This window comes from Haemaphysalis longicornis, unplaced genomic scaffold, assembly GCF_048455015.1.
Source record: "Haemaphysalis longicornis isolate Haplotype H1 unplaced genomic scaffold, Haemaphysalis longicornis Haplotype H1 scaffold_35, whole genome shotgun sequence".
NCBI classification, from domain to species: domain Eukaryota; kingdom Metazoa; phylum Arthropoda; class Arachnida; order Ixodida; family Ixodidae; genus Haemaphysalis; species Haemaphysalis longicornis.
The window spans coordinates 1,085,688-1,111,418 of record NW_027526352.1 but is presented as its reverse complement, the minus strand read 5'-3'; the positions used below and the strand labels follow the sequence as shown (position 1 = coordinate 1,111,418).

Here is a 25,731-nt window from a genome sequence, read left to right as displayed (position 1 = left end):
ACGATATGATTTTTTTTTAAACGGACAATGTGCCTGTTCTTGGTAGTTTTTAACCAAAAGTGATTTCCCCCCAAGTGATGTCGGAGGTTTATTCCACAACTTAATTGCTCATATACAGGATAGCCCAACAAAACTCAACTTTTTGCTGGGTATGGCGACCTGATCTTTCTATTTACATTGCTTTATGTGTCTACGTTCAAGCCAGAATTTGTTTCGACGCATTTTGTTTACTTCGCGCCTGGTATGAACTGCATTACGAAAAAACAAAGGCACAGCCGAAACCGAAACCTCGGCCTCAGTACTCCACCGCTCCATCCAGCAACATCGCCACAGCATCACGCCGTCGCATTCTCTTCTTCCTGGCCGCCGAGTCGGCGGAGTTGTACGCGCTTGTCGAGTGGCTTTGTTGTGGTTGTTTTGAAGACATTGGATTATTGTTTCGACGAAGATATGTCGCCTGTGATTTAAGGTAAGTGACTAGACAACTTTTCGCACTTTGCTTGTGTATTTAACAGGGCAGGGCTCTTCCGTTCCGTGTTAGATGTCTGCGTCGTCGGTTAGCCCTAATGTTTTTTGACAGCGACTGATTTTGAGGGTTACGTCATTACGTAGATCTGCCTTTCGACCGCGGATATTGCGTGCGGGAGTAGCAACAGTAGGGCTGTTCGATTTACAGTCCCGGACTCACCGCCGATTCCCTGAAAGCAGTCAGGCATTCGATTTTCTTGTGTATCCTTATGGCTTCGGGGAATCCTCGGACTCCCGCGGAATATCCGCGGTGAATCCGAGTCTGTAAATCGAAGAGCCCTATGTTTGTGCCGTTTGTAGGCTTTTTGTTGAGCGAAGTAGGATCATACTGCTACGTTGGCTAAACGGTTTGTTGCTCGCAACAACCGATCGCCAATACGCGCGGTGGACCGCTCCAGGTTGAGTTCGCAAGTTTTTTTTTTTTTTTTTTTTTTGGGGGGGGGTAGTTCTTTTTAAGGAATTGCAATATTGTACTTCTTCGCATCATTTTTCGTACCTGGACTGGAGTGGTACGCTTTAGGTAACTTTTAGCTGAGGCACATAGCAGTCTACACTACATTGCACGGGTTGTCATTTTTCAAAGCGGTCACTCAGTAAAGTGCACTAGTACAAACAAGGCTCTCTGCGTTCAGATTGAGGGTACGATGGCTGAAATTGGCGTCACACTGGCAAGCCCCGCATGTACAGTGAATGTTTGAGTGTTCCAATCGTTCGATAATAGCATATATGTTTGTGCATGTGTATCAGTAGCACCAAAAACGTTCATTCAACCCGAATTTGCTACCACGTCGAAACTACATGCGTATCGTGCCTCTGGTGCAGAGGCATTCGCAATGCTGGCCGTGCATGGGGAGCTTTTAAGCACTGCAACATTCACTACCGTCTCTGAATAATTCGCGGCCACGCGTGTTGCTCAGTTAAATTTTGTATTGGGCTCTCATTCTGTGGATGAGTGCACCCCGCACAAGAGCAAATGCTTAAAAAAAAAAAGTGGGTCTCCTCTGGACTGTTTAAGGCCGAAGGTCTCTTTCTAGTAGCTTGTGTACATAATTGCACAGCAAAGAATACACTCTTTGTTAAAAACACATGACTTGATGTAAATAAATTTAGTTCTAGAAAATATACCGCTAGAGAATAGATGGGAGAACAGCCTTTTCTAGATGGTTATATCACCCTGAAAGTTTTTTTTTTAATTTTTCAGAAGAGGATAACCTCTTTCTCGTCGCAATAATTTTTTAAGCACTGGCTATTGTCATTATTGGCAGTAATGCATTATTGTCATGTTTCAAATTTTTGAAAATCGTTTGAATGGGTTTGATGTCATTGTGAGCACAACCTTAAATCTCGTTCCCTATGCTTCCCTAAGACATCGCAGCCATTATTAAGGACTAATTAGATTCATGTTTTGAAGGAAAAAAATTGTTGTCATGATATTGACGGTACCAGTTGAAAACATGCACCGACACATCATGTGAGCTTCAAGCACTGCGTGGGAAGGAGAATTGAACCCGATTTAAGCTGCAATCACCTAGGAGAGACTTCAGAAACAAAACAAATTGCATCACTTGTATTTTTGTTCAGCAGTTCATCACAGCCTTTCCAGCCTCCTTTGGCAGCATTGTTAGGCTGTGTCTAGCGTTCCGTCCAGACGGAACGGCAACTGTCACTAAAGTTCCGTCCAGAGGTAACACAACTCGCGTTGAGAGCAGTCTCTCTTGATTTTTACCCATCCGGCCAAACCGCTACCGCTCACTGACTAGCCAGAATCACTGATAATTATTAACAATTACAGATGATCGGACTAACTCTAGCTCAATCTGGACGGATCTCCAAGCCGCCACCCGACGCCCGCTTCACAATGTTTCAGCGAGAGCAGTCGTTGATTTTTACCTAACCGGCCAAATCGCTTCCGCTCACTGACTAGCCAGAGTCACTGTTAATTATTAATTACTGGTAATAATTAGAGGAGATCGGGCGTAACTGGCGATGGCTGCGTCGGCCTTGGCTCCAGGGAGCGGCTCGGCCACTTGAGTAAAAAACCAAGGCCGACTACTCTCATCGCGTGAATTGTAAAGCGGGCGTGAACTTTTGCTATTACAAAATGCTAACCACGGCCACACGCACACAAAAAAACGGTGCGAGAATCGAACCAGGGACTGCAACGTCCGTAGTCAGCCGCGGAACCACTACACCAAATCCCAGAATGAGAAAGGGCGGCTAATCGGCTGGTTTTGATTTGGCGTTGTCTGGACGGAACTTTAGCAGTTTTTAGCATTCCGTCTGGACGGAACGCTGGGCACTCCATAATTGTTAAGACAACGTTATCATCATTTAGGTCTGCGCTTTGTCACATAATCGTGGAGGCAATTTGTCGTAGTAGCAATGAGAGAGCTCATATCGGCACCTTTTTACCCATACATGAACTGGTCATAATGAACGGCATCTACTTCCAAAGAGAGAATTGAGTTAGAAACTTGATCGTTGACATTGTCACTATACTGTGATAGTCACTTCGGCCATCCTTACATCCAGTTAATGTGGTATTTTAACGTTCTTATATTCTCGCTTGGAGTGTGAAGAACACCTTGCTCGACACCTTAATATCGCATTTAGAACTTTGAAGGATTAAGGCGAATGCAACTTGCTTGTTTGCCACTCACTTCTACCTTGCAGGCTACTGACTGTTACACCTGGCAGTGGAGATCAGCTGGCATGCCCTACTTGGTGATCTGGATGGACCTCTCATCAGATGTCACTGGCTGTTTTTCAGGTTGGTTACAATAGGTTAGCGCCTAGTTCTATACAATTGTAGTGCAATGCTATGACGTGCACTTTGAAATTCAGTTACCAGAACTTGCCTAATTTGACCGAGAGTGCAGTGCTTTGGTCTTCCAATAGCACTGTATATGTATGCATATCGGCTTCTTCATTTCAGCAATTCATTGCTCTCCGAGTTTGGAATCAGTGAATTTGGATGTATTGTGTTTAACGTCTTTATGTATTGTTTAACATGAACCTTTGCTGCCATTGTACATTGGACTGTTGGAACACAAGCACGAATGTGAGATTTCTTAGTAAAAAAGAGAACTAGGATGCACATGATGCAACATTTAGAAGTGACACAGCCGCTTGATATCCCCCTTTTGGTGCAGCCCGCCGAATGCTCCTCTCCGCCTGTGAGAACGATAGCTCTCTTTCCTTCCGCCGTGTCGCCTGTGGTGCACGCTATCGGTGATGCGGTGGCGTTAATTCGGAAAGCAGCCACACAATCAGCCATCCGCGATAGCAGTTCTTGGTTCGGCTGTTGTGTTATTGCGCTTTGTCATGCTTCACTTGAGACACCTTGCTGAACAGGCTGCAATCACATTTGCGTGGAGTAGATGCATGGTCCTTAACATGGCATTGCACTATTCAGCTTGTTTTACTGGAATTTTCGATTCTGTAGCGTGTTCATGACCTTCGGGCTTTTTCTGAAGGAACTTTGGGCTGCTGATGACGACAGGCGAAAATATCAAAGTGGCATGGGACAGCTTAATTTTTTCCAGGTTCGACTCAATGTGCGATCAGCTTAGGAGCCAAACTGGGTTCACAATTGACAACTTTTGTTGGATCTTAAAGAGGGCCTTGAGAACAAAACATTCCCTAACTTTCTGCATTCCATCAAACATCCCTCTCTCTCTCCTAGAAAATTTGTTCTGAGGTTCTTAATGACGTGGTTTGGTCAAATAAAAGGAACGATGGGTCATTTTGCTGCGCTGGATGTAGCAAAACATGCTGTAGTGTGTTGTCAACCGACATGGCTAGAAACATGGCGCTGTTTGTCTGGTGGCTGTCTGTGACAATACGGATTATGAAGAACCCCACCTCTTACACAGAGTTGAGCACACTAAAATTCAGGTTATGGAGCCGGTCATGCTTCATGTTCCCGGTAAAAAAAAATACCCTAAGGGGATAATGTCAACCGTGGAAAACTCCCGCAAGATAAACCAAAGGAGCCTGCAGGCTATTTCAGTGGCACCGCCGGTTCAAGGTTCACAGCTTATGTCAAGGCCGAAAATTTGTCGACTTGGCAGCCATAAATTACTTTTTCCTGCATTGACATTTCGTCAGTAATCAGGCTGCAGTATGGTTCTTTTAGTGACCGCAAGCTTTGTCCCTCCACTTGAAGCCGTTCCTTTATTAGGTTTGTTACTCGAGTCTCCGAAAAGATTTTTAGTGTGCTTTGACACGGCAGCTTCAGCAGTTTTCGTATCTCATCATGCTCGTATCCTTTACAAGAAGTCACCTTCCACAACACTTTGCCGCAACGTGGGTTCCTGCCTAGTCAGCACGCCTTATCACTATTGATAATCTGTTCCATGGCAAGTTTGGCACACCCGTTCTCCTTCTTGTGCGGCTTCCGAAAAGGTCTTTAGTGCTTGCACAGCTCGGTTGTCCTCATAGTGTTGAACTTTCTCTAAATTCATCACAAGTTTGCTGAAGTTTTTGTAAGCGTTCGTTTAGTGTGCACTTTCATCTCAAGACTGTGCGTTTCTTTTTGTCGGTTCAATGCATCCAGCCAGGTTAAATGTCATCTGGCATTCTTCACCTTTCAATTTAACGTGTTCCTAACCTTCAACAGACTCGCCTGAAGCTACATTTTCTTGCGCCTGGTATTCGCTGGCTGCACTTTGAGCGTAGAATTCTTCTAGACGAGGGTGTTTTGCTTCTTTCCCACCTGCTGCTAACGCATGTTCTCTTGAAATTCTCGCTTGCATGCATGCACGCTTGCATCTTACTAAAATCCTTTCCCGGGAAAGGCATTGCCACCATGCGGTGGCTTTTAGAGCAGTGCCGGTCAAGAGCACCCTTCCATGACCTGAAGGGAGTCCTAGCAGGGTGGTTTCCACTTAATTTGGTGAAAATGTTCTTTTTCTCAGGCTTTCGATTTTTATGGCAAAGAGGAATGGCAGAAGCAAGGAACCACATCGGAGTAACCATCTCAGAATGTTTAAGGAGGTATGTGAAATGTGAATATACCTTTGTTTTGAGTTGATCTGGATTGTATAAGCTTTAGTGTGTAACTCAGTTTTTTTTTTCTTTTCAGCTGTCCACCTGTTCGATGATATCACCATATTTGATATTTAATGATAATATATTCAACGTGAAAACCAAGTTTGTTTTGTGTAATATTTTTAAGCACCCCAGCACACACCTCTAAGCTGTCATAAAATGGTTAAGTTTTCAGATCATTGTAGCAGGATAGCAGAAAAATGATCACGACATGAATGGACAGAGCAAAACGCATACGCAAGCTTACTTATTTGCTGCAAATCTTATTTTATAAATTTATTCGCAAGAAATGAAACCAGTTTTTAATTAGCATTGCATAGCACCTTTCCTTTTCATGTCGTCATCATTTTTGTGCAATTTCGCATATCTGCCGTCATACTGTCACTCGAGCTGCCAGCATCGACGCTACCACTGCCGTCAGCTATCGACGCATGCCGTCATCCATCACCCTGCCAGCATGCAGTCATCTGCCATCATCCATCACCCTGCCAGCATGCAGTCATCTGCCGTCATGCCATCATTAATTCCATTACCATAATCCACCATGTTGATTTTTGATGGATTCCATCAACTCCACATTTTCAATAGGGATGCCTTGCCCACATCCATTTTATTCCCTTAATTTCCAACTAATATGTCCTGAACACGCGTTTGTTCTCTGACCCTCTCCGCTCTCTTCTTGTCCCTAATGTTACACTGTGAGGAGGGAAGGAAAACCCCCTCTGCAGGTTCTTGAGTATGGTGGGTTTAGTGGCGTCTGGGGGTAGCCACAGTCACCAGTTAATCTGACGAGGGCGCTTTGAGAGGTTATAAAGAAAACATGTATTACAGAACAAAGCACGACACAGACAATAGCACTTAGACGATACCCTATCAGAGAACTATCAAAAACCCAAAAGGAATAACCATCTTACAAATGTCCCATCAATAAACTCAAAACGTCCAGCTAATGTGAAGAAAACGCCAGAAAAGCGCCACAGAAAAGTTCAGAAAGAGTTCACCATGACGTGGAGTAGTACTCGGGGCGTCGGGGTGTCGCGTTGCGTTCCGCTGAGGGCGGCGTCGGGAAGTCTCGCGTGCTGGGCCGTTGACGATGCAGCTACGTCGCTGCTCTTCCAGGAACGGTACTTGCGGGAGCAGTTGTGGCCGGAACCTGGTCACCACCAAGCGCCACGTCACCGAAGGCCGCGGGCGGTCGGCACCCGGTAGCCGCCGGTGGACGATCTCCAGGCCAAGGTCGTTCAGGACCGGAGCACGACGCAGCGCGTGTGCCTGCTACGGGCCAAGGCACTGGGGAATAGGACGCTGATCAGGGGAGGCGTTGGCGTCAGGTAGATCCCTCCGAGCTTGGGTCCCCGATACCCGATGAGCTCTCGATCTGCGCCTGGACGCCGCTCTCCTCGAACCGTCCTCTCGGAACTCCTCCACTGGAATGGCCGTCCTTCCTCGTCCCCGTCTGGCCTCGTCACCGCTCCGTTGTGGCCGGCCCTCATAGGTCACTCGCGTTCACCGTCATCGGCTCGTGTAGCCTGTCACTTCTTCTTTTTCGGCCCTTCCAAAACAAGGACAATCCCTTCACGGGCATGTGTCCGCGACGTCGTCGTCGTCGTCGTCCCCGCCGACTGAGCGCTTCACCTCACATGTGTTCCCACTTTAGAAAGTTTTTTCTTCCGGGAGAAAAAACTGCAGAAGGAGGTGGAGAACCACTGCTGGGTGGTCGGACGGGGTAGACGTAGTTGGCATCACGGTGAACACCACCCCGCAGATAGTGAACACAATCACTCACACTCAGTGACTGTCACACACGCTCGCGCACTACAAGTCTCCCGTGAGTCACCACAACACTTCACGATTCGCAGTGTCATACCACCACTAGGTACAAAAAAAACGTCGTCAAGAACACTTGGCTTGAACCCAACAACACCAACCACTGCACCATTACCCCATTACCTCAATTATCTTAATTATCGGTTGGCGGCAACAGGCGACTAATGTAATCTGCTCCTACGTTCTCGGACCCCTTCATATACTCTACTCCGAATGAATATTCTTGTAGAGTTAGACTCCACCGGAGAACTCGCGCTAGCGAGGTATTTCAAGGGCTGATGGTCAGTCTGGACCACAAATGTTGTTCCGTACAAAAAGATGTAAAATTTCTCCACGGCCCAAACTAGTGCCAAGCATTCCCGTTCGATGGCTGAGTACCGGGTTTCACGACACAGGAGTTGTCGACTGGCGCTTTCGGTGCACGCCACGTCCAGGGCCTCCGACGGTAGCCGGGTGCGCAGGCGGCGTCCCCTCCAGCGACAGCGTCTGCCTTCGAGAAGGCGCCTTGTCTCCTCGGTGCAAACGAGTGAATTTCAGTGAGCGTTTGCTGTTGGGACGACGACCCTTCTTCCGGCGTTCTCCAAGAAGTGGCTGGAGCCCGCCTGCCGGGCCGGGCGTTCCTCCAGTTCCGTGCTCGGGGCGCACATTTGGCTTCCACGTTGGAAGTGGAACTCGCGCTTTTGTCGACCTCCTCAGCAGTGGCCGAGCCGTCCCTGTAGTGGATGGGGCCCCGTCTGGGTCTAGAGGTCGCATTACCTTGTAGCTTGTTGGGGCGGCGACCAGGAGGCTTGCAGCAGGCAATGTCGCTGCGAGTTTTCTCAGGTGACAGGCCCCATCTTTCGGCTCTCTGTTGCGGGGGCTTCCCAGCTGGCGGGACTTTATCCGGGCGGGATCCGTAGCTGCGGACCGAAGGCTCCTCCCCCATCGCTTGGTGTGTCTCACGGTCCGTTGCGCGTCGTCGGCTGCTTTTTGATGACTTTGGCGATATGGGACCAATGATATCGACCGCAACTCGTTCAAACGGTGCATCAATGAGCGGCATGCACCCAAGTGGTGCCTTCGGGCCTCTTCCTTTTGGAAACGTCCTCTGGCAAGCGTCGCATGATCGGACGTACCGGTGCACGTGCGCTTGTACACTGGGCCAATAAAAGGCTTCCAGCAGACGCCCAACAGTCTTCGGTAGCATTTCGGCTGGCGTACCCGCAAATTTTCCCGCCATTTTTTCGGAGGGCTACCATGGTTGCCAGACCAGGAATGCCTTCCCCGCTAAAAGAGCCGCGGTAGGTGTTCGCCAGTTTATGTGACACTTTCGCCTAATGTAATTTTTTTTTTCTCTCTTCGTTTGTTTCCTTCTTTCACCCTCCCTTCTTTCTTTCGCCCCGTCGCGGCCGATTCCTCTCCGCCCGACTCGCCGCGCGGATTACGCGGCCGTTTGAGGTGAGCGCGCGCGCGGCATTCGCTGCCTGAAACCCCTACGCGCTCGCGCCGCAGCTCGCGCTCAAACCCGGGTTCATTTTTTTTTCCACTTTTGCTCCAGGGGAGTTTTTCAATATCGGCGCCTATGCGAACTCAAGTTTCGGGGGCGGTTTGAGATCATTTGATATTGATTAGCTCTAATAAATAATTTGGACCTCAAATTGTTTCACCTTGCACGTTAAAAAAAATTTTTTTCACTGAATATATACAATACTTAGCTATTAACACGCCCCTTATTTTGCTGCAAGGTTTAGAAGACTGCTGGTAAACACGTTTTGTTCATTTCACCGTAGCGTTGCGGAAGCGTGAACTCGTGCAAGGGCAGCACATGCGTTCATAAAAAGCAAAGGTCAAAACAGAAGGGAGGGGCTAGATCAGGCGTCCGAATGTCTGGGAACACTGCCTGTCACCAATATCTCTATAAAAATAATCACTGCATTATGCACAAAAATAATGACAGCCCCAATAAATTAAATTTCGATTCTGTTTGCTCTTTCAGCACCCTGTTTTCTGTGAAGTGTAGGCGTTCCCCTCGGTAATTGTAATGGGTCACCGAATTGGCACCCATTATCCGGCACTCCTCTCAAGCGACAGCACGGCTTCAGACCGCGCCCCCGGTGTCGCCCTCCGTCACGCTTCTCCCTTCTCCATACCACGAAGCCACCATGCCTCTCTCGTGCTTTCTTTTTCGAGCGGAAATGAGGCTGAAAAGAGTTCTCCAGGTATAGCCTCAGCTGCATTTTTCTGCTGAAACGGTGATGGGGTCCCCGGGGGGCCTGGCTCGCCACCAGCACGTGCACATGAACGCCTCGCCGAGTTTCTTTCTTTGTTCCTGGCATGGCTTTGACAGGGCTAATACATGCTGGCGCATAACGCACGCACGTAGCGCACATTAATATATGCGTTATGCGTTGACATTAACACCTCAAGCACGCACTATGCCGAAAAACTAACCTGATACGTGCGCTGACAAGAATATTGTGGATATTCCGCAATGAAAACGTTTTATTTCTTGGGGCTACTCGATATGCTCTCATGGCAATATTCTCTTATAAATGTTATGAACTCGAAGGTGCATTCAATGATGGAACAAAAATAACTCCTTACTTGGGCTCGAAATAAAGGATCCACTTTTTCTGAAAGGCGTACGACATGGTTTTCCGGACTTTCCGTGCGGATTTTGACGAAATATTTACCGAAACACGTGCTTTCAGCGGCTTTTTCAGCGTTGTCAGCGTAGCGCATAATAATAGATGGTAATGGACGAAAAATGGACATGGCAAATAATAATAATAACTTTGGACGTTTCATTTCACAAAACAGCAATGTGAGCGTTGTGCCTTAGTAAAAATTTCTAACACGTTGATTAATCGCTTTGCCGCCCCCTCCTCTTCCGCCTGCCGCTGGGGTGGAGGCGAGGAAGAAGCACTGTGTGGCACGGCGCCGGTAACTGTAGTGTGTTATAACACTGATCGGGATGGAAAGCTTAGCTTTTTCAGAAATGTGTGGTATGCACGCAGCATTCCCCCTCCTCGCGCTTACGCCACTGCAGCTTCTGTTCAGATTAAGGGAGTTAAATCTATTTGAACAATAATTTCCCCACAGTGTGGCCATGTGCTTGGCAATGGCGAAGTATTTTATAGTAACAGGGCTGCTATTTTCATTAACCGAAACTTTTGTCTATCTTTTGTTTGCTGTTAGAGGATACACACCGCAAATGAAAGAGCAGCCATTGTGACTGGTGCGAACGAAAACGTCGCCGAGTTCAGCGACGGATGGTGGCAGACGAACAGCGAGAAATTTCACGTCTGATTAATTTAAAGAAAGTGGTTGGAGCGGTTCCCAGACAGTTTATCGAACGGCGTTTTATCAAAGGCTGTTTTATCGAAAAAATGCCCGTTTTATCGAACCACCTGCGTCCGTTTTATCGAAAGTGTTGTTTTGCGGCTTTCATTGTTATTTTCGGGGTTTATTTTGTTTAACTGGCCATCACATTACCCTACCTGCAGTAAGCTTTATTCTACATTGTCTCTGCCGTGCGTTACAAACAAAAACCTGTCTATATATGTTGGCGCGCCTGTTTTCGATTACGCGTGTTTCATTAAAAAATTTATTTTTTGAGTCTTCATTGACTCCACTAAAGCATGGATGTCCCCCTTGTTAATATCGCAGAATTCGCCCCTATAGTACCCACCCCAACCCCGTGCGGAATATTCCTTAGGTGTGTATCGGTGTATTTAGGTTGGTGCGCTATGGTTCACCATTACGTGATCGAAAGTCTTGTCCTCGCCCGATTTTTCTTGTCACGTGGTTTGCACGCGACTCCTACTCGGAACTTGTGGTCACATTTTTTGCATCTGGAGAAATATTGTGCCAAGAACTTCGGAAAGATTGTGCTATATAACTGGAACAGGGGGGTTCCGACAGTGATAGTGAGGCACCAACAGCGGTGGTGGAGTCTAGGAGAACTCGTCACAAGGGAAACCGTCACAGCCAACTCGTCATAGGTGAACTCGTGAAGTAGGACAAGTCGTCAGAGGCCATCTCCCACTAGGGAAACTCGTAAGCTAGGGCAACTGGACAATTGCCCATCCCGTCACAATTTCCGTTTTTTGTTAATCATGCTCAAATAAAAAAGTACAGGATTTCGCATAATTCTCTGCGCTGTGTCAACATTCTTAGCCCCTCCTTCGATTTACCAACCTTACGTTTTTGTGGTGGCCTTGGAGGACCACGCCCGACCAGGAAGCGCATTTTGTAGGATTTTTGTGTGCTTTGTTCAGGTAATCGCACGGGCCATAGTATTAGACTCTTTTATCGTTCTCATTTTTGTTTATTTTTCTATTTTATAAAATCGGGTCACGGCGCTGTATTGAGTAGACCTTCATGATTTCTCAATTTTTGGTGTTTACAATTTTGATCTTTCTTTTTATGCCGTATGATAAAAAGGCAAGATTGTGCTCCCTAGCAGACATGTTGGGGTGCAACGAGAGAGAGATGAAAACGAACCAACCTGCAGTACGGTGACTAATTTTGCAACTAACGTTTTTCATGTTAGTTCATGCAAGTCATCGAGAACAGTAGTACAATGCTTGGGAACCTCTTAGCAACTGAACTCAGTGCCCATTAAGAATTAGGAATGCAGAAATCGGGAGACTTTTGCTAGCGTTCCAGTTAAGTTTTTGACATTGAACCCACAAGCGCCAAGAAGTGCCTTACTTATGTGCAACATACGCGGCGAAATAATTAGATTATGTGTCGACACAAAAGCATTGTATACAAAAAAGTACGAAGCTTATCGAGGCCTTTTAATCAATACGCCACAATATGCTTCGGATCAGAGGGGGGAAAGGAGACACAAGGAGATTCGTTATGACGGTACCACCTGCGCAATGAACAGAACAAAAAATTCTGGAGCAATATTTCACGCATCACAAAACACAAAAAAAAGAACACACAGGAAATAAATGTCAACTAGTACAAAGACTACAATTTTTTTTAAATAGGCAGGCTGTGTAGACAAGATTTGCAAATTACATAGCGAGGAGGAAATTAAAAAACGTACTGCAAATTCTGTTGCTCGAAAAGGCCGAGAAAAACACTTTCGATAAAACGGCTTCGATAAAACATCCCTCGATAAAACGGCGTTCGATAACGTGACGTTCGATAAAACGACTTCGATAAAATGGGTTCGATAAAACGGCGATCGATAAACTGTCTGGACAGTTTACCGAACGCCGTTTTATCGAACGCCGTTTTATCGAAGGCCGTTTTATCGACGGACGTTTTGTTGAAGCCGTTTTATCAAAAGTGTTTTCCCGGAATTCTCGTGTGACAAAACGTGCAGTACGTTTTTGTAGTTTCCTCTTCGCTATGTAATTTGCAAATCTTTCCACAGCGAGTCTATTTAACAGTATTTGTAGTCTTTATAGTTCTCTTTTATCTCTTGCGCCATGGTTCTTCATTACGTGGTAAAAACCCTTGTTCTCCCCAAATTTTTCTAGTCACGTGGTTTGCACGCAACTCCTACGTAGATCATGTGGTCACATTGTTTGCATCTGGAGATATCTCGTTCCAAGAACTTCGCCCATCGGAAAATTATGAAATGCACACAGGAAATAAAAGGTGGCTACTGCAAATACTGCACGATCTCTTTAATGCACGGACCACAGAGAATGTCCGATTTAACCGAGTGTCCGAATTATTGAGAGTATGGTCATAACAACTGAAAGAGGCTTTCAAAAACAGCAGACTGCTAATTTTTTAATTAAAAATCAGTCATTGCCGTTTGCCGACGCAATAACACAACACACATGCCTGGAAAAAGAATGAACATATGCCATGCGTTTTTCTTTGTGTGTGTGTGTGTGTGTGTGTGTGTGTGTGTGTGTGTGTGTGTGTGTGTGTGTGTGTGTGTGTGTGTGTGTGTGTGTGTGTGTGTGTGTGTGTGTGTGTGTGTGTGTGTGTGTGTGCGTGCGTGTGCGTGCGTGTGTGTGTGTGTGCGTGCGAGAGAGAGAGGGACCTAGTTAACTGAAATTCCGAATTAACGGGGGCCGAATTAACCGGGTTTTACTATAGCAACGATTCGAAACCTGTCGCTTTCATTCATGATTTCAGCGTTGAATTCTTTTTTGTTCTCTACGAGTAGGGGGAGCGGGGGAGGGATCTGAGTCTTTTATAGATATTATAAATAAGCGCAACAGCTTGCCTTCGAATTAACTCGAATTTGTTAATATGTCGTCTTTTTTATATGCGGGTTCCAGGCCACGAAAGCCTAATGAAGGCGCGACCTGGTCAGAGTATTATAAGCCAACAATTTTATGCTACGCGTTATCCTTTGAACTGTGCATCATTTTGAAAAGCGATCGGTGGTCTTAAAGTGGGCAAGTATTTACATCCTGGTCAATACGAGTTGTTACGTGATTAATGTAAACGGGGAAATAACTGCCCGAGTGCGCTTCATTAGGGGCGCTGGAAATGACAGGGCGGGAATCAGAGTAATAGTATTTTATATTGAAAAAATGCCCTCGTTAAATTCACTTCCAGTTTTCAACTTGTAAAGAACGACTTTTTCGCCGATGGGAATTCATTCCAGTCTTCGTCCCACTCCATCAGGTTAGTTCGTTGAGGCTGACCCCGTTTCGTCATAGGCCTGTTCGTAATAGGCCGTTTGGTAACATAGGATCATTCGTCATAGCCCATTTTGTCACTTAGGAAAGTTCGTCACAGGTGCACAAAATGAATGTCCACGTGTTTTTTTTTCGACTCGAAAGAGAGAAGCGAGGCGCAAGCGAGGGCCGTACATCTAGCGAAGCTCAACAAAGAATGCAAGCCAGAGTGGGCAAGTAGGGTGACGTGTTCGGACAAGATTATGGATACGAGTTCAACAACCCGAGACAGAAAAGTGAGACAGGGAAGTAGCCCAAAAGAGTTCTTGGAAGACTGGCCTTTGATGGGTCTTTCTCCAGTAGCCATCAGCGCATGCGCAGGGGAGGGCGGGGGGGGGGCGGTCCGCCATTCGTGGCAGTAGCTCTCGGGTAAAATAAACAAAAGGGCGCCACCTCAGCTAGCTGCTTGGGGAGCGGATATGAGCTGCACGTTTTTATATCCTCTTTTCGGACAGTTCGGACAGTTTGCCCCAAGGAAAGGGGCAAAAATGACCACGCTGTGAGCACTTGGCTACCAGTAAGGCAGCAACGAAAATGAAAAAAAAAGTGAAGAAAAAGGAGCATAGGGTCACTGCAAATTAGTCACGCGAGCGTGCGCCTGCTACCCTGATATTCATGTGAAAGGCAAGGGGGACGGGTGGGAGTGGTATGGAAGGTGAAAAAAAAATCTAAAAGTGCAATAGCCGCAACTGGGAGTGTCGGACTGCACAATGCGTACCAAGCCCACTTCGGTGGGGCGTGGTACGCAGGGGAAAGAGGAAATGTGGTGTACGAGTGGGTGAGTAGGGTTGAGGGAGTGATAAGGAGGTCTCAGGCTTGACATTTAAAAGATTCGCTGCTTGCATCGAACCGTCACTGTGACTGAACGCCATGGCGACAGGAGCAGCCAGGAAAGACCCCGACATCATGTTGTTCTGCTCGATGATCCAGGACGATAAGGCCAGGGACAAGTTCTGCCGGGACCATGGACTGCTACCGCCGGAGCCCGCACCTCTTCCCCCCCGGACGTCTGGCGCTGGCGGCCACAACGTCTCGTCACACGTGTGGGGCATCTGCGGCGTCCTGGGCTTTAACCCGGTGAAGCCTGGCTGCACCGGCCGCGTGGTCACCCGGATGCGGCAGCAGCCCAAAGGTCCTCCGCCCACCTTTCGATGCGGCGCCTGCCGAAAGGAGCTGTCCCAGGAAAACGGAGCAGCTGTGATTGGCCACCCGAATGCCAAGCCAAGCTTCTTCGCTTCCCGGGACAAGTGCGACCGCCCAAACGTGAAGTTGTCTCGTGCGGAAATTCTTTGGGTGATGTACTGCAGGATCCAAGGCTTTTCCGGCGCGGCGACGGCACGATTGGCGCACGAGCACTACAAGCTCCGATCGGAGGCGATGGTGTATTGGCGAAGCCGCATTCGAGAGGTGGCAGCCGAGGAACTCAAGCTGCGACCACGGATGGGTGGCCCCGGTGAAGTTGTCCAGGTGGACGAGACCCTGTACCGGGGGCGCAGGCGGGCGAACAAGGGTCGCCAGGAGTCCGGGGTCCGTGGGTGGTCGGTATCGTCTGGATCAGTACCGGGGAGTGCCGCCTGTTCAAGGTAAAGAAGCGGGACAGCCAGACCCTGGGGCGGCTCATCCAACGGAACGTGCTACCAGGATCCACGGTGTGGACGGACCGGTGGGCTGCCTACCTCTGCGTGCCACTGCTGAGCGACGGCGCCGGGCCCATGAGGCTGATCGACCAAACGGTGAACCATGAGCAAAACTTCGTGGATCCCGTCACCAGCGCCAACACTCAAATGATCGAGCAGCAGTGGCGCCAGAACAAGCGTTTCGTGCACGAAGGCGGCTGCCGAAGTTCCGCCCTCCGCTCGTGGCTGCGGTGGTTTTCTTGGGAATCCCTGAACGGCCGCTACCGCTGCATGGACCCCTTCCTGAGGATCGTCGACGCCATCGCCCGGCAGTTCCCGCAGTCGTGAGACGTCCCCCCAAAAACAGCCCTTTTTAGGGCTACCAAAATGCTCCATGGCGAAGTAGCGCTCGCTCTGCCCGAAGCCCCCCGTAATACTCTCCTCTCTGTATAAATTCTCTCCGCAAACTACATTTTGTTGCGAGCAGCCTATTGTAGTTCTAACTGCAACATACCGGATGCTTACAGTAAAAGAAACTTAGCTAAGAGTTGCTAGAGTTAATAGAGGTCTGATTAGTTAATAGTTAACAAATTAGTCAACAGTTCTGAACCGTATATGTCGCATGGTAACGTAAATTACAATCTCAAACCGCCCCCGAAACTTGAGACAAAATAGTGTTCGCATAGGCGCCGATATTGAAAAACTCCCCTGGGGCGGAAGCGGAAAAAAAAAATGAACCCGGGCTCGAGCGCGAGCTGCGGCGCGAGCGCGCAGGGGTTTGTAACCAGATTGGACTGAGAGATCCACGTTTGCAGTACCCCCGAATGTATGACGCGAGCTTATCAACCCAGCGGCTGCTGGAATGGGCGCGCGTGCCTTTTTCCTGCGCGCGAATGTGATGAAGGAAGAAAGAAAGAAAAAAAAAAACCAATACACACAGCGAATGCCGCGCGCACGCTCGCCTCAAACGTCCGCGTAATCCGCGTGGCGAGTCGGGCGGAGAGGAATCGGCCACGACGGGGCGAGAGAAAGAAGGGTGGGCGAAAGAAGGAAACAAACGAAGAGAGAAAAAAAAAATTTACATTAGGCGGAGGTGTCACATAAACTGGCGAACACCTACCGCGGCTCTTTTAGCGGGGAAGGCATTCCTGGTCTGGCAACCATGGTAGCCCTCCGAAAAAATGGCGGGAAAATTTGCGGGTACGCCATCCGAAATGCTACCCAGTCTTCTTGATTCCCAGGTGTCCCGACATTGGACTCTCGTGGGCTAAGCTCAGTATTTGGGAACGAAACTTCTTCGGGACAACCACCTGTTGAAACACGTTTTCTCTTGACATTTCGTATTGCCTCCATAGAAGTCCGTTTTTGACAAAGAACGTGTGAACCCCCGCTCGCGTGCCGGTTACGGTTGTTCCAACCCTCTCCCAACATATCCGTAGAGTCGGGTCTTTTTCTTGTTCCCGCCGAAGCTCCTGCGGGGTTACTTGGATGACTTTCAAGGCCACGGCTGGGCTCGTTCTGCGTGTTGTAGGTCCTTTCGTCCCCATGAGGACTTGGGTGGAGGGTACGGCCCTCATGTCACCACTTGTCTCTGCGGCCCATAATAACTTGCCGTTTTCCCTCCACGCGGGATCCGGATCTGAGGCATCGCGTGCCCCTGGAATATTTCCCACAATGACATCATATAATGGGGTGTGCATACACCTTGCGGTAGCCTTTCCGGAGAAATAAGGCGTTAGTACTTCCACAATGGCTTCTTCGACCTCGACGCTCTGGCCATTTGCTAGAATCACTGTAGCTTTTGCCCCTGTCATCGCCGAATCGGTAACCAAGGACATACGGACCACCAGTGTATTGCTTCCGGTGTCCCGCAACACAGAAACCTTCTTCCCGAAGAGTTCACTTTGCAGCACTAGAAGCCGAGGCCGGGTGGAGTTCTCCTTTTGTACCGCGCGGGCAACCCTGGTTTCTTGTCCCCTCTCTGGGCAGGAATGATCACAAAGAGGACTCTCCTCCCTGTCCTTCGAAGAAACGCATGGGCGTTCTGTCGGTGACATACAGCACGATATCATCTCCTTGCTGTTGGCTCGTTCAGGGCAAGAGTTGACGTTATGACCCACTCGACGGCAATCCGAACAGTACAGTTGCATTGGCCTCGACCGGCAATCCGAGGCTTGGTGACCCAGCTTGTCACACAAAATGCACCGAGGGGTTCTGGCTGGGTTTTTCATATTCCTCGCCTCCTTTGACGACCCAGCGTCCTGCGTTTCCTTAAATCGCAGCAGGTTGATTTGATGATGGGCCTCGAGGAAGTGATCGGTGGCCAGCGTCATTTCCGAGAGTTTCGTGCAGTCCCTTTCCCGTAGGAAAACTGCTAACGCGCTGTGGCAGTTGGTCAGGAATTGCTCCGAGACAATTAACTCTCGTACTCCGTCATAGGTTTTAGGAGTACCTGCCATCTCCACCCAGCGGTCGAAGAAACTCTCTAGTCTCGTCGCATATTGCTTCGCCGTCTCACCATCTTGCGGCTTGCTCTCCCGGAACCTTTCCCTGTAGCCTTCAGCAGTGAAACGGAAGCGTTGCAGCAGCGCCAGTTTAGTCTTATCATAATCGACGGACTCGTCAGGAGACAGCCGTCCGAAGACCTTCAAAGCTCCTCCGGCTAGACACAAACTGAGCGCTGTGGTTCATTTCTCTTTCGGCCAACGCTGTCCGTTCGGCACTTGTTCAAAGCGCTTCAGATAAGCATCCAAATCATCACGAGCTTCATTGAAGACGGGAATGAAGTTGTGTGGATTGACATTAAAGACGGGGTTTTCCGCAGAATGCGCGTCCCCAGCAGTAGCCCCAGAGCCTCTACTCTCCCCAGTTTCTGCCAACCTGAGTCTTAGCTGCAGGTTCTTTTCTTCCTGCTCGAGTCGCAATCGTGTAGCCTCTCGCTCTGCCGCCCTCTGATCTCGCGCCTTCGCTAGAGCATCATCAACCCACACACGCAACTCCGCCCCACGCAACCCAAGACGCTCCCCGGTGGCAACTAACTCCTGCGGGTTCATAGTACACCGATGTAGAGATAACTGTCGCACTGTAACCTCTCAATGCGCAAACGCCCTCGTCCTGTCGCGGACGCCAATTTTGTGAGGAGGGAAGGAAAACCCCCTCTGAAGGTTCTTGAGTAGGGTGTGTTTAGTGGCGACTGGGGGTATCCACAGTCACCAGTTAATCTGACGAGGGCGCTTTGAGAGGTTATAAAGAAAACATGTATTACAGAACAAAGCACGACACAGAAAATAGCACTTAGACGATACCCTATCAGAGAACTATCAAAAACCCAAAAGGAATAACCATTTTACAAATGTCCCATCAATAAACTCAAAACGTCCAGCTAATGTGAAGAAAACGCCAGAAAAGCGCCACAGAAAAGTTCAGAAAGAGTTCACCATGACGTGGCGTAGTACTCGGGGCGTCGGGGTGTCGCGTTGCGTTGCGCTGAGGGCGGCGTCAGGAAGTTTCGCGTGCTGGGCCGTTGACGATGCAGCTACGTCGCTGCTCTTCCAAGAACGGTACTTGCGGGAGCAGTTGTGGCCGGAACCTGGTCACCACCAAGCGCCACGTCACCGAAGGCCGCGGGCAGTCGGCACCCGGTAGCCGCCAGTAGACGATCTCCAGGCCGTGGTCGTTCAGGACCGGAGCATGACGCAGCGCGTGTGCCTGCCACGGGCCAAGGCACTGTGGAATAGGACGCTGATCAGGGGAGGCCTTGGCGTCAGGTAGATCCCTCCGAGCTTGGGTCCCCGAGACCCGATGGGCTCTCGATCTGCGCCTGGACGCCGCTCTCCTCGAACCGTCCTCTCGGAACTCCTCCACTGGAATGGCCGTCCTTCCTCGTCCCCGTCTGGCCTCGTCACCGCTCCGTTGTGACCGGCCCTCATAGGTCACTCGCGTTCACCGTCATCGGCTCGTGTAGCCTGTCACTTCTTCTTTTTCGGCCCTTCCAAAACGAGGACAATCCCTTCACGGGCATGTGCCCGCGACGTCGCCGTCGTCGTCGTCCCCGCCGACTGAGCGCTTCACCTCACATACACCTATAATCTTCCGCGGAGTCGTTCTCAATTTAAGTTGAACCCTCTTAGTGATCCTCCAAGTTTCTGCCCCGTAGGTGAGTACCGGTAAGATGCAGCTGTCATACACTTTCTTCTTCAGGGACTCTTCGGGGAGAGAGGTGGGCGAGAGTGCCGCGGCACTGTCGCCCACCTCTCTCGCCCACCTCCCACATTTATTATCTGAGAATGTCTGCCACGTGCACTGCATCCCATTCTTATTAATTATCAGTGCCTCATGGTCGAAATCTGGGGTCACAACTTGGCTAAAGTAGATATATTCGCTTACCACTTCCACTGCCTCGCCACCTATCTCAAACCGCTATGCTGTCCCGAGGTTATTGATAATTACTTCGGTTTTCTGCATATTAAATTTCAGGCCCACGGTTCTACTCTGGTTGTCCAGTGCGGAAAGCATGCTTTGCAATTCGTCCCCCGAGTTACTTAGCAAGGCACAATAATCTCCAAACCTGAGATTACTGAGGTATTCTCCATTAACCCTCACTCCCACCGATTCCCAATCCAACGTTCTGAATACTTCGTGTAAACATGCGTGAATAACATTGGAGAGATCGTGTCTACTTGTCTGACGCCCTTCCTTATAGGTATTTATCTGCTCTCCTTATGGAGGAAGATGGTAGCTGTGGATCCATTGTAAATATCCTGTAGTATTTTTACACAATGCTCATCTACACCCTGGTTCCGTAATGCCTGAAAGTTTGCTGAGGTTTCGACAGAGTCAAATGCTTTCTCATAATCTATGAAGGCTATAAATAGGAATTCAGTATACTCAGCGCACTTCTCTATCAGCTGATTGATCATGTCAATATGGTCCATTGTTGAATAGCTTTTCAAGAACCCTGCTTGTTCTTTAGATTGACTGATATCTAAGGTGGTGGGAAATTCTGTTAGCGATTACCTTGGTTAGTACCTTGTGTACGACTGACAGTAATCTCATCGGCCTGTTTTTTCAAGTCCTTCATGTCACCTTTCTCATGGATTAGGGTGATGTTCGCGTTCTTCCAAGATTTTGGTACACTAGCGGTCATTAGACATCGGGGATACAGGTTTGCCAGTTTTTCAAGTACAATTTTTCCTCCGTCCTTCAAGAGGTCTGCTGTTATCTGATCCTCACCAGGTGCTTTGCCCCATTTCAGGGTGCAGCCGGGGCGTAGAGGTAGAGCATCCGTCTGGCGTGGAGAAGGACCCTGGTTTGAATCCCCGTGCCGGAGAATTCCCAGCGGATTTAAAAAAATATCCGCGTATTGATGGAATTTCAGCATGGGGCTTGGGGTGCGGCCGGACCCAGGCGACCATTGCCGGTAACCCACTCCCTCACCAGAGCAGGATTGGACACCCTGGTGTAGTAACGGCCACAACCTCCCATGGATACGCCAATTAACCCAGCACCAAAAATTATGCGAATATATATGCCTGACGACGCTGTGACAATTACTATTTACTACGATGCAGTGTACCGATTCATACCAATTGGTTTTCGAGATCTATAGCGTTTAAATATAATTGTATCCTTCAATAAAGGAAAGGACACCAAAAAACACATGCGAGAGCTCAGAAACAAATACTGCAAAGAACCAGCCAGATAAGCCTCACACCTAAAATAACCATGAGATCGCGGCCATATTGGCCAGAAGATCGTCCTATACGTGGCGCCACTTAAGTTAGGGGGCGCCACAGTCGAATTTTTATAGAGGGGAAACAAACAACAAAAATACATGGGTTTCTATAGGGCCCTAGTCGGTCAAACAAGATTCCTTTAATGTACGGCGAACTTATGCGCAGTGTGGCAGTGAAAATCCACGAAATGTACATCAGGCATCAGCCTGCATTGCTTTCCGCAGCCGGAAACCCAAGGCAAGCTCTGGATATCAAAGCTGAAATTTTGAAGAAACTTTGTCTGTATTACACTTCAGCGCAGAGTGTTTAAGGCACATCTCACACGGAAATGATAATGACAGCGCAGAATTCGCCACAAACATGAAAAGCCGACCCAAAAGGCTTTACAACCATTCCCGGCGGTGAAAAAACATTCACTTTTTTACAAGAACAGCTGTTCCGTCGGGCAATTTACTCTTTCTGAACACGACAAGCCATTGAAATTTGCATGTTTTTCGAGAATTAGCATTGAATGTTCCGCCTTACCTCTTACAAAGCAAGTTTGTCTCTAGGCCATTTTTGGTGAACGCTGTGTGTACGTAGTAGGTTCCATACCTCCGAATTGAGTCGCGAGTCAGCGCCCAATTTATATAAATCCCCGCTCGTGAAGACTATTGATATCCCACAATGCACGCTGCGCCAAAAATAAACTTGAAGATACTAAAAGTCTGAAAATATGTTTTTTTTGCTAGCTAACTTCACTTTTAAACAGCGCACGCGAGAGTGTTTTAAAAACGCGTTCATTTTACTAAAAACGCGAACAAGAAATATCAGTGCGGGTGACCCGCAACGCTCACGCGGCAGGCCACTGTTGAAACAAGCTGATGTTTCGAAGGTGAAAGCGCTGATGAAGAAGTGCTGCATACAGCTTCGTGAACGAAGAACAAAAAATGAGCATAGTACAATAACACAGAACGATTTCTTTATAATTTTGCACCTGTTGCTAAAAGTCAGGAGCGCGGTACTTACTGGTAGCAAGGCAAAACACGTTCCCAGCGCGGACGACCCATAATCCGCAAAAAAAAGGCAGCGCTACACGTTCCACACACACTGTTGTGTGAATCGGTATCCAAGTTTTATTAGACATCGTCGCACGGAGAACCGGCAGCGCATATAAGACGGGAGAGCTGACACGCAAACAGTCATGGACACATCACAGGGTTTCATAAATCTATGGCACACTGCACACCGACACAGACGAGCTAACTCAACGATTCACGAGCGATAAGTGCAAATTTCCCGCGCAGCCTTAGCACCCGGAAAAAACCAGTAGGTCCCGTACGTTTCAAACAGAAGCTGTCGCCGCTACACCACACTCATTGGTCTAAACAGTCACGCGACCAGTGGCTGTCGGAAAATAAATGCCTACAAAGATAGCCATGTTGACGTTGAGACAGGGAACTATACGGTGGGGTAAGCTGGCCGCCGCCTCCATCCCCTCCCCTCTATTGTCTTCCCCCTGCACTCTGCGCCTATTGGGTGGTCGGAATGAACACAAACACACAAAAATGCGGGAGGTCCCTGCTCTTTACTGTCCCCTCTCGCGAACGACAGCACGCGAAGAAAGCGCGGGCAGCCGTTAGGGCAGTTCGGTGGGTCTAGCAGCCGCGCGAGATTAGCGAACTTGTCGGAGCTTTTCATGCGTATATACCCAGGTCAGTGTGGGGCGTATTTGCACGTGCATAGTCTGCGAAAGCCTGTGGTGGAGTACCCTTTGTATAAATCTTGCCGTTTCACACTGTATGTGCCCTTCCTGCGAAAATCCCTAATTGGGATTGGCAGTATAAACAAATAAATAAAAAATAAATAAAAATAAAAATATATAAATATTGTTACATGGTGGCAGGACAAAGGACGTGAACCATGAGATGGGCGAACAATGTATTCTCACTATTTACAAGATGTCGGCCACGAGACCGAACCGGCACTGGCTGCGCGCCTGCCGTACTACTTCTTCCTTGTTCTCATCCTCGTCGTCGTCTTGTAACAATTCGTTTCGAGATTCGAGTGGATTCGAGTGGATTCGAGTGGATTCGGCCCACAATTCGGAGTGGATTCGAAGTGGATCCCCAATTCGAGTGGATTCGGCACTCTTGGCGTGTCAAGGACACCTTGACAGCACTCTGGAGCTTTGTCTGTGCGGCGTCGATGGCTGGACATTACTAGCGTCCTTCCTGCCCTCCCCCTACCCCTGCGGCTTCGGGCCATCCTTTTGAATACAGGTTTCTTCCTTGCTTCCTTTTTGTAACAATATAAAAATAAATAAACAAACAAATAAATAAAGTAAACAAATAATAAATAAATAAATAAACAAATAAATAAATTGATAACAAAAATAAACAAATAAATAAATAACAAAAAACAAACAAAGAAATTAAAAATAAATAGATAAATAAATAAACATATAAATAAATAAACAAATAAATAGCTCTGCCGTCTTGGGCGTCTACTTGGTCGGACTATGTTCAGTGGCGGAGACAAAATTTTGCACCAGTCGGGGGACCAGTAAACCTACGCGAATGCAGTTTCTTACCAGAGTGGAATTTTATTAGAACGCCGAGAACTAAAGAACGTTGGAGAAGGGCTTAAGGTCAACGTTGGAGACTTAGCTCCTCTGTTTCATCTTTTAGTAACTTTTCTCGTGCAGCAGTTGTGCGGATTTTCATAGACTGAGTGCGGCAGCTCTCGTGGGGGGACGCATGAACGTTACGTAAGTGGGGTTTTGGTTCAAACAAAACGCTGTGAAACGGCGAGCAAAATCTTCTCGGGATTTGTGTACAGTTGGAGTAATTTTTTCAGATCAGCATTTTCTCAAAAGTGCTCCATATAATTGGGTTAATGGCAAAATATCGTTCTCCAGATATGTATGGTAGGTCTTCGGCCATGTGAAAAAGCCTGAGTTCTTTGCTTTGTTTCTCCTCTTTTCCGTTTCTGGTTGGCTCCGCTAGGGGCTTCACTCATGTAAAGCCCCAGATTTTGTGCTCAATGCAGCAGTTTGCCTCAGTTTTTTGTGCAGGTTTATGCTAGCTCACGAATTTCCTAGAATCACCCCATCCCGCGCGCAAAGCTCGTTACCACGAGTCGTAGGCACTTCGCATATTTTGATGGTCAGAGAGCGCATGCCATGGGATGCAAAAGTCCTTCACTTAAAAGGCATTGACTTGGAGAAAAATAGTGCGCCTTAAGAAAAGCTCTATTGAGCGCACGAGTCCATTTAACACGTAACGATGCGGCATTCGCCCTGTTCCGGATTCACCCGGTGGCATTAACCCGATGCGGCATTCACCAAGCAAGATTGTCTTTCATTTTGGGTATAAGCGTAGCAGTTCCTGTTCGCGCTTAGAGCGTTTTAGTTTGAATTCTTTTAAACAACTGCTAAAAGGCCTCCACTGTAGAGTAAGTAAGTCGGCGTAGAATCGCTGGATTTTTTAGTGAACGGCCTGTGGTGGTGTACCGGATTTGCTATTATTAACGGAACCCCTATTTCTTTTTAACTGTAAAATCTTTTCTCAGCCAAATTGTTCCGATACATTCGGAACAGTAGGGTGACTTCAAACGTGCATGGTCAATTAGTGGTCAAGTGGGGCCAGGCAACGAGTTTAATTACCAATGTCCAACAAATGGTCAGAGCCAGGCTTGTGGCAATCTGGGAACGAGATATACTACACGCTAATTGCAAGTTTTCTTGTATTTATACGACATGATTTACCCTAAACATAATAGCCTTGGAGTTCCGTTGCGCCATTTATACCCCCCGTACTGTCTTTGGTTAATACGCGGTTGGCCCTTCAAACGAAGCACCGTTAGCTTCCGGTGCAATACCTTGTATTGTTGGCCGCAGCTGTTATGGGCGGAGGAAAACATCCGGGCCGTTGAGCAGTGATGTTTGGTCAAATGTTGCCAACGCTGCATGCTCACAACCATAGTTTAACTGTTTCAGTTCCCCCAGTAACTCTGTCCCAAAGCGTGTAGTTTGTTTCTTGGTGTGGCGGTGGTGCTTACTATAAAACACTGCAGGATGGTTGTAAACTGGTCTAGTTGGAAAGACATTCTTGGATAAAACAAGCGCGAACTCAGATGAATACGAAGGAAGTGTACCACAAGGACAGCCGTTCTAGCAGCTGTCCTTCTGGTACACTTCCTTCGTCTTCGTCTGAGTTCGCGCTGGTTTTATCCATGAATAAAAAACTGGTTGATCAAGGCAACACGTTTAATAATAAGCTACCAATTAGTGAAAATAAATAAATAAAGATCGCAAGGAATACTGAACAATATTTAGAAGGTAAGACA

General features: G+C 48.0%; 1 long non-coding RNA gene and 1 pseudogene across 1 annotated transcript; both read left to right on the top strand.

Annotated features, from left to right (window-relative positions):
• The first annotated feature begins 367 nt into the window (after nt 1–367).
• Nucleotides 368–5,611, top strand: LOC144177941 (uncharacterized). Its single transcript, XR_013323886.1, has 3 exons — nt 368–469; nt 3,202–3,298; nt 5,448–5,611. It is a non-coding gene; the product is annotated as an uncharacterized LOC144177941 (long non-coding RNA).
• A 9,880-nt stretch (nt 5,612–15,491) lies between these two features.
• LOC144177950 (uncharacterized) lies at nt 15,492–16,015 on the top strand (annotated as a pseudogene).
• The last annotated feature ends 9,716 nt before the right edge of the window (nt 16,016–25,731 follow it).